The following is an 11,844-nucleotide window of genomic DNA, read 5'->3' as shown; positions in this document are numbered from 1 at the left end:
CGATGATTATGGGCAGTCTCAATATGTTTGGATTTAGATGCCAAACCTTGAAACCACCTCCTCCGGCAATAAATGCATGCAATTATTTTAGATTTACATTCATCCCACTGATGCCATTTCATACGGCTCACAAGACCCGTCACAAAATTGCACTCATGACATTTAAAGGGATACTCTCCCTCGGTCTTTCTTCGTTTGATAAACTTTATAAAATTTATGTAATCATTTTCATAGTTCACGGTTATGAAATCGAGATCTTTTTTCTTGGCGCTGTATAGTGCAGTTTTACTCATCTTGAAAAATGACTCACCATGTTAAATTAGAATAATACCTGATTTGCTGTTGTCTATACTGTTATCTGTTACTACTGATATCACATTGCAAACTGAATATGTTTCTCCGTATCAATAGTTAAGTTAGATTATTATCATAATCTATCAAGTAATCTAGATTTCATATTAAAAAAAATATAAATAATATATTATAAATTTAATTTCCGAATCTCGTTTTGGCGCCCCCTAAGGCGTGCGCCCGCATTTTTCGAATGCAAGGTATATATATATATATATATATATATATATATATATATTAGGGTGGTCCTTAAAATGGACATTTTTGAATTTCCTTGCTCCCAGGGGCTCAAATGGTTCCAAATAGATAAAAAACAATTCTCTAAAAGTTTTAGCTCTTAATATTAACGTTTAGATAGAGCACAATTCAATCAAAGTTTGTATGGGGAGAGCATGGAAAATTTTTTGAATATTTAAAAAAAATGTTTTAGGTATAACTTAGCGACAAATGAATGAGTTATATTCATTCATTTGTTCGCTAAATTATATCTATAAAACATTTTTTAAGTTTTTGAAAAATTTTTCATGCTATTCATACTTTGATTGAATTGCGCTCATCTAAACGATAGTATTAAGAGCTAAAACTTTCAGAGAATTGTTTTCCATTTGTTGTTATAAAGTGAAATTTTTAACAATTTTAAAAATATTGTGGAAAGATTAGTAAAAGATGAAAAGAAATTATATATTGAAAAAAAAAGCTATTTTGAGAATTTAATATCCGAATCTTGTGTTGGCGCTCCCTAAGGCGTGCACTCGTATTTTTCGCATGCATCGCATTAAAGGTAGGACCGACCCTGACTAATACTTAATGTCATATTTTAAGGGTATTAATTAGTGTTATTCTGTTCATATATGTTATTGTGTAACAATGCATTTCGTGCGGGTTTAATAAATAATCAAAGTGCAAGGCCAGCGCACGAATGCGGAAGTACACATATGTCACGTCCTATATTGAATAAATAGAGCAGTTATCGTCCAGCAAAGGGAGTGATGTCTTAGTCAAGAATCTAGCCTAGTGATGTCTTAGGAGAAAGTCGAGAGTATGTCTTAGCACGAATCTATGCTAGTTTGTGATGTGAAGTTATTAAAGATTAAATAAAGGTATAGTCCAATTAGATTCAGTGTTTTGTATTCTACTTTGCGTAAAGACATCTTTCAGCCTATACCAATATAAAGTGCTCGCGGTTCTGAGGAGACTCATACCAGTGTTGTTATTTTCTATTATAAACTATAGGCTCTGCCCACGACACCAGGAAAAGGTTGGACGGATCTAGCACCCCATTGGAGAGTGAATCAGTCCACATTTGGAACCCAACCCAATCCAATCAACACACCCCACAACATATATCATCTCATTTCAATGTATCATTCAATCTGCCATACATATACTGTATTTTATATTATTTTAATTTCTGTCACATCTCAGCTGCTTTTTGGCAATAATAATGTAGACATTTTATTTTTTTTTCTAATTATAAATTTATTATACATATTCTAACATTGTTTAGGTTCATAAGTAAATTGAATTTTTTGGCAGATGATAGTTTTCATTTGTTTTCAATGTAAACAATGACATGTCGTTTTTTTACATTTTTTTTCATTTATTTCTACAATATTGCACATACATCTTAGAAAATTTCCTTAACAAACTTCAGAAAGATTTATCAAAATCCGAATAATCGTTTAGAAGGAGTATACAGTGAGTGCTTGTAATCTAATATGAACGTTATATAATAGCAATGAAGCTCAAGTTGATTCTACGTTTTAGTTTGAAAGCGTTTGCATGAAAAAAAGAAAAGGGCTGTTTTTAAAGTTTTCCCGGCAATTATTCGATTTTTTCTCGCCGTAAGAACCATCCTCGTACTTCAACGAACATTTTAAAAAAAGAATTGGTCAAATTGGTATAGGCGTTGTTGAGTTATGCGCTTACCAACACATTTTGCGATCCATTTTTATATATAAGATAAACAGATTATTATATGAGACAATACATATGATAGTAAATTTAAAATCTTTTTGCCTAAAACTTTCTAATATGGCCATTATACGAAGATATAACACACAGCATATTTCCAAAAACTTTCTTTCCGGCATTAAAAGCAATTACGGCATAAAAGTTCTACATCATATGCAACTTATTACTATTAATCATTAGAAAGCTTAATATATAGTTTCATGTAAGAAAGATATGGCTATGTTCTGGTTTGTATCTGCACTTCTAAAAATTGAGCTCCAGCATATATTCCTACATCTGTTGCAGGTGTTAGAAATGTGAAATTAAGTTTTTCAGGCGTCATTTTATTATGCATACAATGAGTACATTTATAGTTTCTTCTTTACAATCACTCTTTTTAATTTTTTTTTATTTGTGCTTCTTCATTATAGTCTAATAAGATAACATTATTTGGTCAATTATTTAATATAGAAAATATATAAGATTTATATAAGAACTTTTGAACGTCTGTTTCATTCACATTTACTAATCCTAGGGCGTTTTCTGTTCGAGTAAAATTCTATGTTCGGTGTCTTTACTCTAAATTTCGGATAATCGGTTCACAATTTGCGTTAGAGGTTTTCGGGTGATTTTAATTAAGCGCTTATTTTTTCTTTAATAATTCTCCCCCCAAAATGCAGATAAATCGCTCAAAGAAAGTTGAAAATACTCTGCATCATCCGCGACGTGAAGTAAATAATGCATGTTCAGCACTTGCGATTTCTGATCGTACAACCCAATAAACCACAATACGTAATTAAAGCATTAATATAACGTGACAGGTGTTACGTCAAACATAGCGGGTTACGTAACCTAGGAGGCACACAGACGTTCCTATTTCCGCTTGTTACGTTACGCGAAAACGTAACGGTTTTGTTTTTGTTACGTTTCGAAATTGCGCGAAAACGTAGCGGTTTCGTCATTGTTCCGTTTCCAAATCACAAAATAAATGTGTGGGTGTCTTTAATGTTACTTGAAAATTCAATAAAATTTCCTGTAAATATTGAAATTCTTTTGAATACGAAGTGAAATAAAGAAATATATTGGCAAATTTTAGTAATATTACAGAATAAACTATGAAATGCATTATTAATTAAAGTAATACAATTCCTAAAAATAGTAATAAATTTTCTATTAACAGGACAGTAACAATTCATTATAAATCTTACTAGTTCAATACCCTACAATATAGTAATAAATTCCCTATTAACATGACAGTAATAATTCATTATTGATTAAACTAATTGAACACCTAACAATGGTAATAAATTTTCTATTAACATGACAGTAACAATTCAATATAAATCTAATTAATTCAATACCCTACAGTATAGTAATACATAAATAAATTTACTATTAACATAACTTTTTTTATATATAATACTTTTAGTCTTTTTTTCTATTAAATTAATCCTATGAGCAGTGGCGGAACTAGGCCACCCGGGGCCCGTGGCAAATTTTTTTGATGGGGTCCCCCATCAGTAAAATCAAGTGGTTTTAATTTAATTTAAAAAAACTCGAAATTTTTCAACGTGTTGATTTAAATATATATATATCTTCTTCTTCTATATATATAAAAATAAGTCGGGTTTTCCTTCCTGGCGAAATAACTCCAGAACGCACGAACCGATTTCGACAATTTTGCATTCGTTGGAAAGGTCTCGGGCTCCGCAAGGTTTATAGCTAAGAAAATTAGTTATGCATGGCATCGTGCCTTAATGCAAGCTGCTGGAACTTCACGCACTGTAATTAAAAATTCGAGTAATAAAAATAATTAATAACTGTTTTAAATAATTTCAAATAGATTATCTTCTATATATATAAAATAAGTCGGGTTTTCCTTCCTGACGAAATAACTCCAGAACGCACGAACCGATTTCGACAATTTTGCATTCGTTGGAAAGGTCTCGGGCTCCGCAAGGTTTATAGCTAAGAAAATTAGTTGTGCATCGCATCGTGCCTTAATGCAAGCTGCTGGAACTTCACGCACCGTAATTAAAAATTCAAGTAATGACATTAGTGAGAATTATCAGAATTATGCTTGGTTAAGTCAACGAGCAATTCTTGCCGCAAAGAATAATGATGTTACACGCCCTGAATTTCACCATTCAATCAAAAATGCTGGCGATTTGGTGACATACCAATGATTCTGACTGGGTCTTCCGTTTGACTTCAAACGATTGCAATATCCGTTCGCCTGCGTTCGCAATAACATGTCGCAAGGCCAATCGCTTAGTGTTTGCGGGATAAATTTCAAATAGATTATTTAGAAAATCATTGTTTTTCACATGGGCAGTTATACGTTGCCTGTTTACGAGTTGGAAAAACCATCCGCTTTGTTTGTGTTAAACGTCAGACCAAAAAACAAAAAATGTGGTTCACCAAGATCACTTCCATGAACTTTTTTTTTACTTAAGATTATATATATATATATATAATATATAATATCATATATCCACGATTTGTAATGAATTGTATTAAAATGAGTAAATCTACTTCGACTTATCCTATTTTATGGTTTTAAATTGAGAAATTATTTAAATGTATGTATACAAAAATTTAAAAAAAAATTAAAATGTTAAGTACAAGAAAACATAAAAATAAAAATAATTATACGTCAAAATTAATAATTTAAAAGTACAATTACTACTTTGCTTTGAAAATCAAACATAAAATTTTTTGTGTTTAAACATTGTAATTTATTTTTTTATGACTGAATTCAACAGAGAAAGAACATAGTACTTTGGGGTTAAAATAATTATTACATAACCTAACATTAACAATCAATTTTTCACGTGTTTTTCTCAACAATCAAATCCTTTTTAATACTTTTTGAAAACTTCATATTCGTCATATACTCGCTGGCCCTTTTTGGTGAAGAAACCTATTTAAAATATGTATAAATTTGGATGAAACAAAACAACAATTTAATTTCATAAGTTATTTATTAATTAAAATCTTTTCTTCGTGCTTTCTGTTCTGCAAAAGTGTCTATGACATCATCAAAATTTAATGAACGAGCCATAGTATTTTCAATAGTATTTTCAAAACTTAATAAAAATTTAGTTTTCTATAGTCATTATTTGCATATTATAGAGGCTTCATAAATATATTAAAGAAAATATTAAAAAAAAATCACAACACTTTAAAATTATATTTTTACATTCTTACACGCTCATGTTTTTTTTCGAATTAAATTATTTAGAAGAAAATTTTCATGTTTATTCTAACTTCTGTTATTAGTGAAATAAAACCAAAATTTGTTAGATTTTACTAATTTTTACGCGTATTTGGGGCCTCCGTGGCCTGGGCAAAATAAAACTCTTTAAAATAATAATCTTTACATTTCTCGCGTACTTTTTTACGCGTATTTGTGGCCTGGACAAATAAAACTCTTTAAAATAATAACCTTACATTCCTCGCGTACTTTTTTACGCGTATTTGAGGCCCCCGTGCCTGGACAAAATAAAACTCTTTAAAATAATAATCTTACATTCCTAGCGTACTTTTTTACGCGTATTTGGGGCCCCCGTGGCCTGGACAAAATAAAACCTTTAAAATAATAATCTACATTTCTCGCGTATTTGGGGCCCCCGTGGCCTGGACAAAATAAAACTCTTTAAAATAATAATCTTACATTCCTCGCGTACTTTTTTAACGACATTAAATTTGTTGACGAAGTTTTCATAATTAATTCGTTTTTTCATGATTTTTTTATATTATTGATCTTACGGTCATTGGGGGCCCCCTGGTTTGGGGCCGCCGTATATTTGATACGGCTGATACGACGGTAGTTACGTCCTGATTCTTACGAAAACATACTTTTCAAGTAAAATAAGTATTAGAATTTAATGTAAAATATTTTGAGCATGCGTTCTTTGGGCCGGGGCCCCCTTGGGCCGGGGGCCCGTGGCATTTTGCCACCCACGCCACCCTATAGTTACGCCACTGCCTATGAGAATTATATTATGTTTGTTTTTTATTTTGTTCCCTTATCAATCTCTGCTTCCCAAAACGGAACCATTCGACAATTGCAATAAATCTGATTCAGTCAGGTTTTCAACAGTATTTGTTAATGTTTCTAAATTGAACCAACCAAGTTAAAAACATTATGAACAACTTGTGAATTTGAAACATTTGTATAATTTTGGGTAATCTCACCTTTAATTATATTCAATTTCAAGTTGTTAATAGGTATGTTGTCCTTTCTACTATACCATGAGCAATTCAACAGCTAGTTCCTTTGTGAAGGCTTTATTGAATGCGTTTCTGACATATTCCACTTTTTTTGTCCTCCTACTTTTAAACTATAATTTTGCTAAAATAAAAATATTGTAAGTTAGTAGTAAATCATCTTATTTATATAATTATTGTGAATACAATGTAAGTATACCAATTTTATAACATAGTCATCCTCTTTTAGTAAGTCCTCACAACAATTATTTGTTCCTGTGTGTTCAAAGGAAACAATCCATTGAACATATTGTTATTGTCAAAAATTTGTGCTGAAGTCTTATTAGTTTTTCATTCACATTAATTAGAAGATATATTTTGTAACACTTCAAATGTTTGAAATGAAAAATGTGTTCAAGTGTTTTACAATAAAAATATCAATTTTATCTATATAAATCTGGCTCTTCGTAAAGTGTCTTGATAATGCAAACACAACTATGCTGTGATAGTAGAAAATGTTGTACATTATTCAATTTGGTACAGATTTCCCAAAATATATTTCATTGAAATCAATCTTGATTCGTCATTTCAAATATGTATAGACAAACGAATATGAAATTATGAAATTGCAAATTTCATTCATTTGATTCTTCAATATTCAAAATTGATATTATAAACCCTACTCAATTGTGCAAATAAGAATTACGTATTTGTAATTTTAACAAACAATTACACCTTGCACAGTTTTTATCTTACGATAAATACTAAAGCTCATCATATGTAAAAAATTTATTGATTTATGAATTTTTAACACAATAAGTCATCATACTAATAAAAATAGTTCAATTCCTTTGAGTTGCATCATAACTTTTGTAATTTTCGAATTTATAGCAAAATTATTAGACTGTACACAGTCTCTATATTGGCAACAAACAGATTTGCTGTGAAAAAAATAAATTGACTTTTCTAGTGATTCAAATTTGTCATCGGATTCCAAATGTTTTAACTATTTTCGAGGTCTGAAACTACACCTATAAAATCTAATCATATCATTCGGAATACTGCCAAAAGTTTTTTTTTTGTCCATATTCTCAAATACTTTTAAATTGCACAATAAAAAAATTAGTTATACCTATGAATAAAATCAAAGTTGATGAAAAAAAAATTATACGAAACAATTCTTATATACATATTTGTATAGAAAATTTCATTTTACTTTTTAATATTTTGAGTCATTTACTAATATTGGCATAAAATTAATGAAATATAGTATTCAGTTGTAGATCTTGACATTTGTAGCACCTTTTCATTGATTAGAACATTAGATATTTTGATTCAAACGAAGACCTTGTAATATTTGTAGGATATTTGCACCACACTTCTAATTGATAATGAAGATGATTTGGAGCCATCAATTGCTAATTGGATGTGATAACAATATATGCACCATACTATAAGTAGAATATTTTCTCTTCACTAATGTTTCTTCTCACAGAAACTCAATATCTAATTATCTTTTGTGCTTTATCAGAATTTCTTTTTCTTGAACAGAAAGTCTTCTTTTACAAGAACATACAACAGAAAACAATATTATGTTCCTTTGCTTTTTTAAATTTATTGTGTTTCCGCAAATATAAAAATATAAATTGTTCCGTGCTAATAGTTTTTTTCATATTGCTTTTACTGTCAGTTTAAATAAACAAGAAAAGTAATGACACATTAAATGCACTGATATGCGTTTAAGGTGCCGAACAAAACTAAACTGCTGGCAATATATGGTTTGAGACTTTGCATACACGAGATTAGGGGGCGTCCATTAATCACGTGAGCCAGTTTTTAAGCATTTTTGGAACCCCCACCCCTTCCCCTTGGTGATACATGGTGATATTCGAATCGGTGATATTAGCGTTTTTTGTCAACTGCTGTAACTTAATGTCCATCGAAGCAATTTTCTTCATTAAGTAATCAAATTTGATATTTATATTCTGGCTTCCACCACTATTCACTACAATTTTACCAGTGAAACAACTTGAATCAGTTTGTGTGCTACATTAACAAACTTGCTTCATTAAATTACGGGACTGATGTGACTGTGGAGTCAAATTATAGCCCACATTCGAAGGTGTATCACATAAGGGCTCTACGTCCTTATACGTGTTACACATAAGGGCGCTACGTCCTTATACGTGTTACACGAATTCGAATTCAATTAATGCTTCATGAGCAAAATCTAAAAGATTTTTTTACATAAAGTATTACAAAGATGCATATTTTTAAAAGAAATAATTGATACTCATATTTATTACTCTAAGCAAGAGATCAAGCACAAATAAAAATATGTTTTGTATTTCATCGTGGTTTATTTTACTTACTATCTTCAACATTTAGGTCGAAAATTTTGGAGTTTTTAAGTCGGCAACCTTTCTCCAAAGTTTCTTCTTCAGACATATAGTCGCTATCTTTAGCCTAAGTTCTCGCTATGAAATAAGAACCTAAGCAAATCAATTGACTTTAAACTGAAACTATATTGTTTTTTGGCTTTAACATGTACACTTACTGAAATATCGCCAATGAGATATCTACCGTCTTCCAAGATTCTTCATTTCTCGGCGGCACCAGCATTTCGTTACTTCACCATTTTCGTCTGTAATCAACCAGCTAACAGGTACTTCAGACCTGCTATTCTCCTTTAAAAAAATTGATAAGAGCGTACGTATCATTATACGCTATAAAGCATTCTCTATAAAGCTTTTTATAAAGGTTACTTTTTATAAACATTCGAAAATCTTCTAAATCAAAATAATCACGTTTAATGAGATGTTACTAATAATTTTATATATGAGTAAAACAAGAAAAAATAATTGCATTTACCTATTAAGAAAGATTATGTTTAAGATAATTAACGATTGCACAAACGAGAAAACTAATTAAAACGAAGCCAAGCCAACTGAACGACGTAGATACCATGTTGTGACCATGTCAGGCTGACCAACGCTCGATAATGGATCGTCGTAGGAATTGAATACACGCAAACCATTAAAGTGTTTATCCAAACGAAGGATTCAACAAATAATTTCGCAAAGAATGCAAGAATACAGAACATATTGCAATCAAGAAGTGAGCGAAGATAATATTGCACATACTGCATATGTAAATAGCAAGGTTATTGTAGAAAATAGTGTGGAGATTGCTGACATTGTCAACATGTCTTCAACGTCGTATAATTAATGATTTAGCATCATCATTCGGCCTAATTAAGGATTTAGCACCATAAATGGCAATTTGCAACAATCGGTCAACAAAAACATTGATGCCGCTAAGTCAACAACGCTTCAGGATGATTTGCGTAATTGGGTAAACGATCAAAACATCACCTTGCGTAGCGTAAATCTATTACTAAAACTTCTTCGTAAGCATCATGGACTTGATGCTTTTCTTCCATGCGATGTACGAACATTAATGGGAACACATAGATATGCTACTGGAAGCATTCAGGTTTTTAATGGGGGTTCATGTGTTCATTTTGGCGTTGAAAGCTCTATTATTAGAGCAATGACAAAAATGTATCAAAACTGCTCAGTTAATATTAAATTACAATTGAATTGTGATGGTATGTCGATATCGCAAAGCTCTAGTAGTACGTTTTGGCCAACCCAGTTAATGATTGAGGAAAATGATAGCAGACGTCTTCCAGCCAGAACATCATTTAGCTATATTATGCTTCGTCCCCACTGCACGAATCTGTGTGGCGAATCCTGTTCGCGACGCTCGCATGCGTTGGCTCTTGTGCGCGACGCACACTGCGAGCAATTTGACATTTGACGTTTAAGTAGATGTTTTTAAGCTGGTGATTGCGAGTACAGTTTGCTGTTGTTATTTCTTATATAAGTGTTAGTGAAAATTTGTTGAGCTATTAAAGCATAGTTAATGAAAGTAAAGGTGGATGTTATTAATAACGATAAATAATTTAATAACATGTATTCATCTTGTATTTATATTTCAGCTTAGAAGAAAACTGATCGGTTTATGTTCAAGCGTTTGATTTTGGGTCTCGAAATAAACACTTTATTTCCAGGCTTGATCTTTACAATGTGTTATGTGTTACAGGCCAGACTCGAATATCATTTTGATGGCATATTGGCTCCTGAACGAAGATTCTACAAAGTCTTCTGCAAGAAAACGCCGTTATTGGATGGCGCCTTTATTTAGAACCCCAAATTATGTACTTAGGCCACTAATTTCCAATGAAAACACTGGTCATTTCCGAAATTTTATGAGAATGTCAGTAGAAGATTTTCAAATACTTATTGATATGGTAGGACCCAAAATTGGAAAAAGATACGTCATTTCGATACTGCATATCAGTCAAGGAGCAATTGGCTGTTACTTTAAGATTTTTGGCTACTGGGGATAGTTACGCAAGCTTACAGTGTTTGTTTCATATATCAAAACAATCGATTTCAAAAATTATTCCTCGCGTTTGTGATGCTTTGATATCATCGTTGAAACAATACATAAAAGTAAGAATGATTATATATGGGCATATAATCCTCACACACACACACACACACACATATATATATATATATATTATATATATATACTAGCTGACCCGGCAAACGTTGTTTTGCTAAATAAGGTGTATTCTAAACCATTTCTAGAGAATCAAAAATATTAATACTTTAAGTGCATAAGGATGTGTTGTTTGAATGCTGTATACAATTAGGTATTATAAAAATAATAAACCCCATTAGTTTGTCTATATTTTGTCAATACAATCAAACTGCAAGTTTTATACACTTTCTATAGAAAACATCGTATAATCCAATCCGAGTCTTTTTTGGTCTTTCGGTTTATTAATTACTTTTCAAGTTTTTCAGATTTTTTTTGGATTCTGGATTTTATGTATAATTGTAAATAATACTACTGAGCTTATACAAAATTTTCAAATTTTGGCGAGGAGAGATAAAAAATGAATTAAGTATTTCTTCTTTGACCTGCTTTTTGAAAAGTTTCAAGTTACATTCGATGAATTAAAGTAAATTTAATAAAGTATATGTAGAGCAGGGCGAGGCACAAAGGTCCAATTTGACTTTGAGCAAATATAAACCATAACAATTATATCACAACAAATAAGACCTATCAAATGAACAATTATCTGACTACGTTCAGTAAACTGACTTCTACTTCATCATTGCAGAAATGTGCTTTTTTTATGTCTTCCAAAAATTTGTTATCTAGACCTTTTTATCCTATATGCGGGGTGACTTGTAACGGGCAGGTGGCAAAAGGTTTAAAGCCTTATTATAATTTTAAAGGTATTTTACA

The sequence above is a fragment of the Ctenocephalides felis genome, unplaced genomic scaffold (assembly GCF_003426905.1).
Source record: "Ctenocephalides felis isolate EL2017-DRISC unplaced genomic scaffold, ASM342690v1 CF-g0.4_SCAFFOLD_02538, whole genome shotgun sequence".
In the NCBI taxonomy this organism is placed as follows: Eukaryota; Metazoa; Arthropoda; class Insecta; order Siphonaptera; family Pulicidae; genus Ctenocephalides; species Ctenocephalides felis.
Note: the sequence above shows the minus strand (reverse complement) of the source record.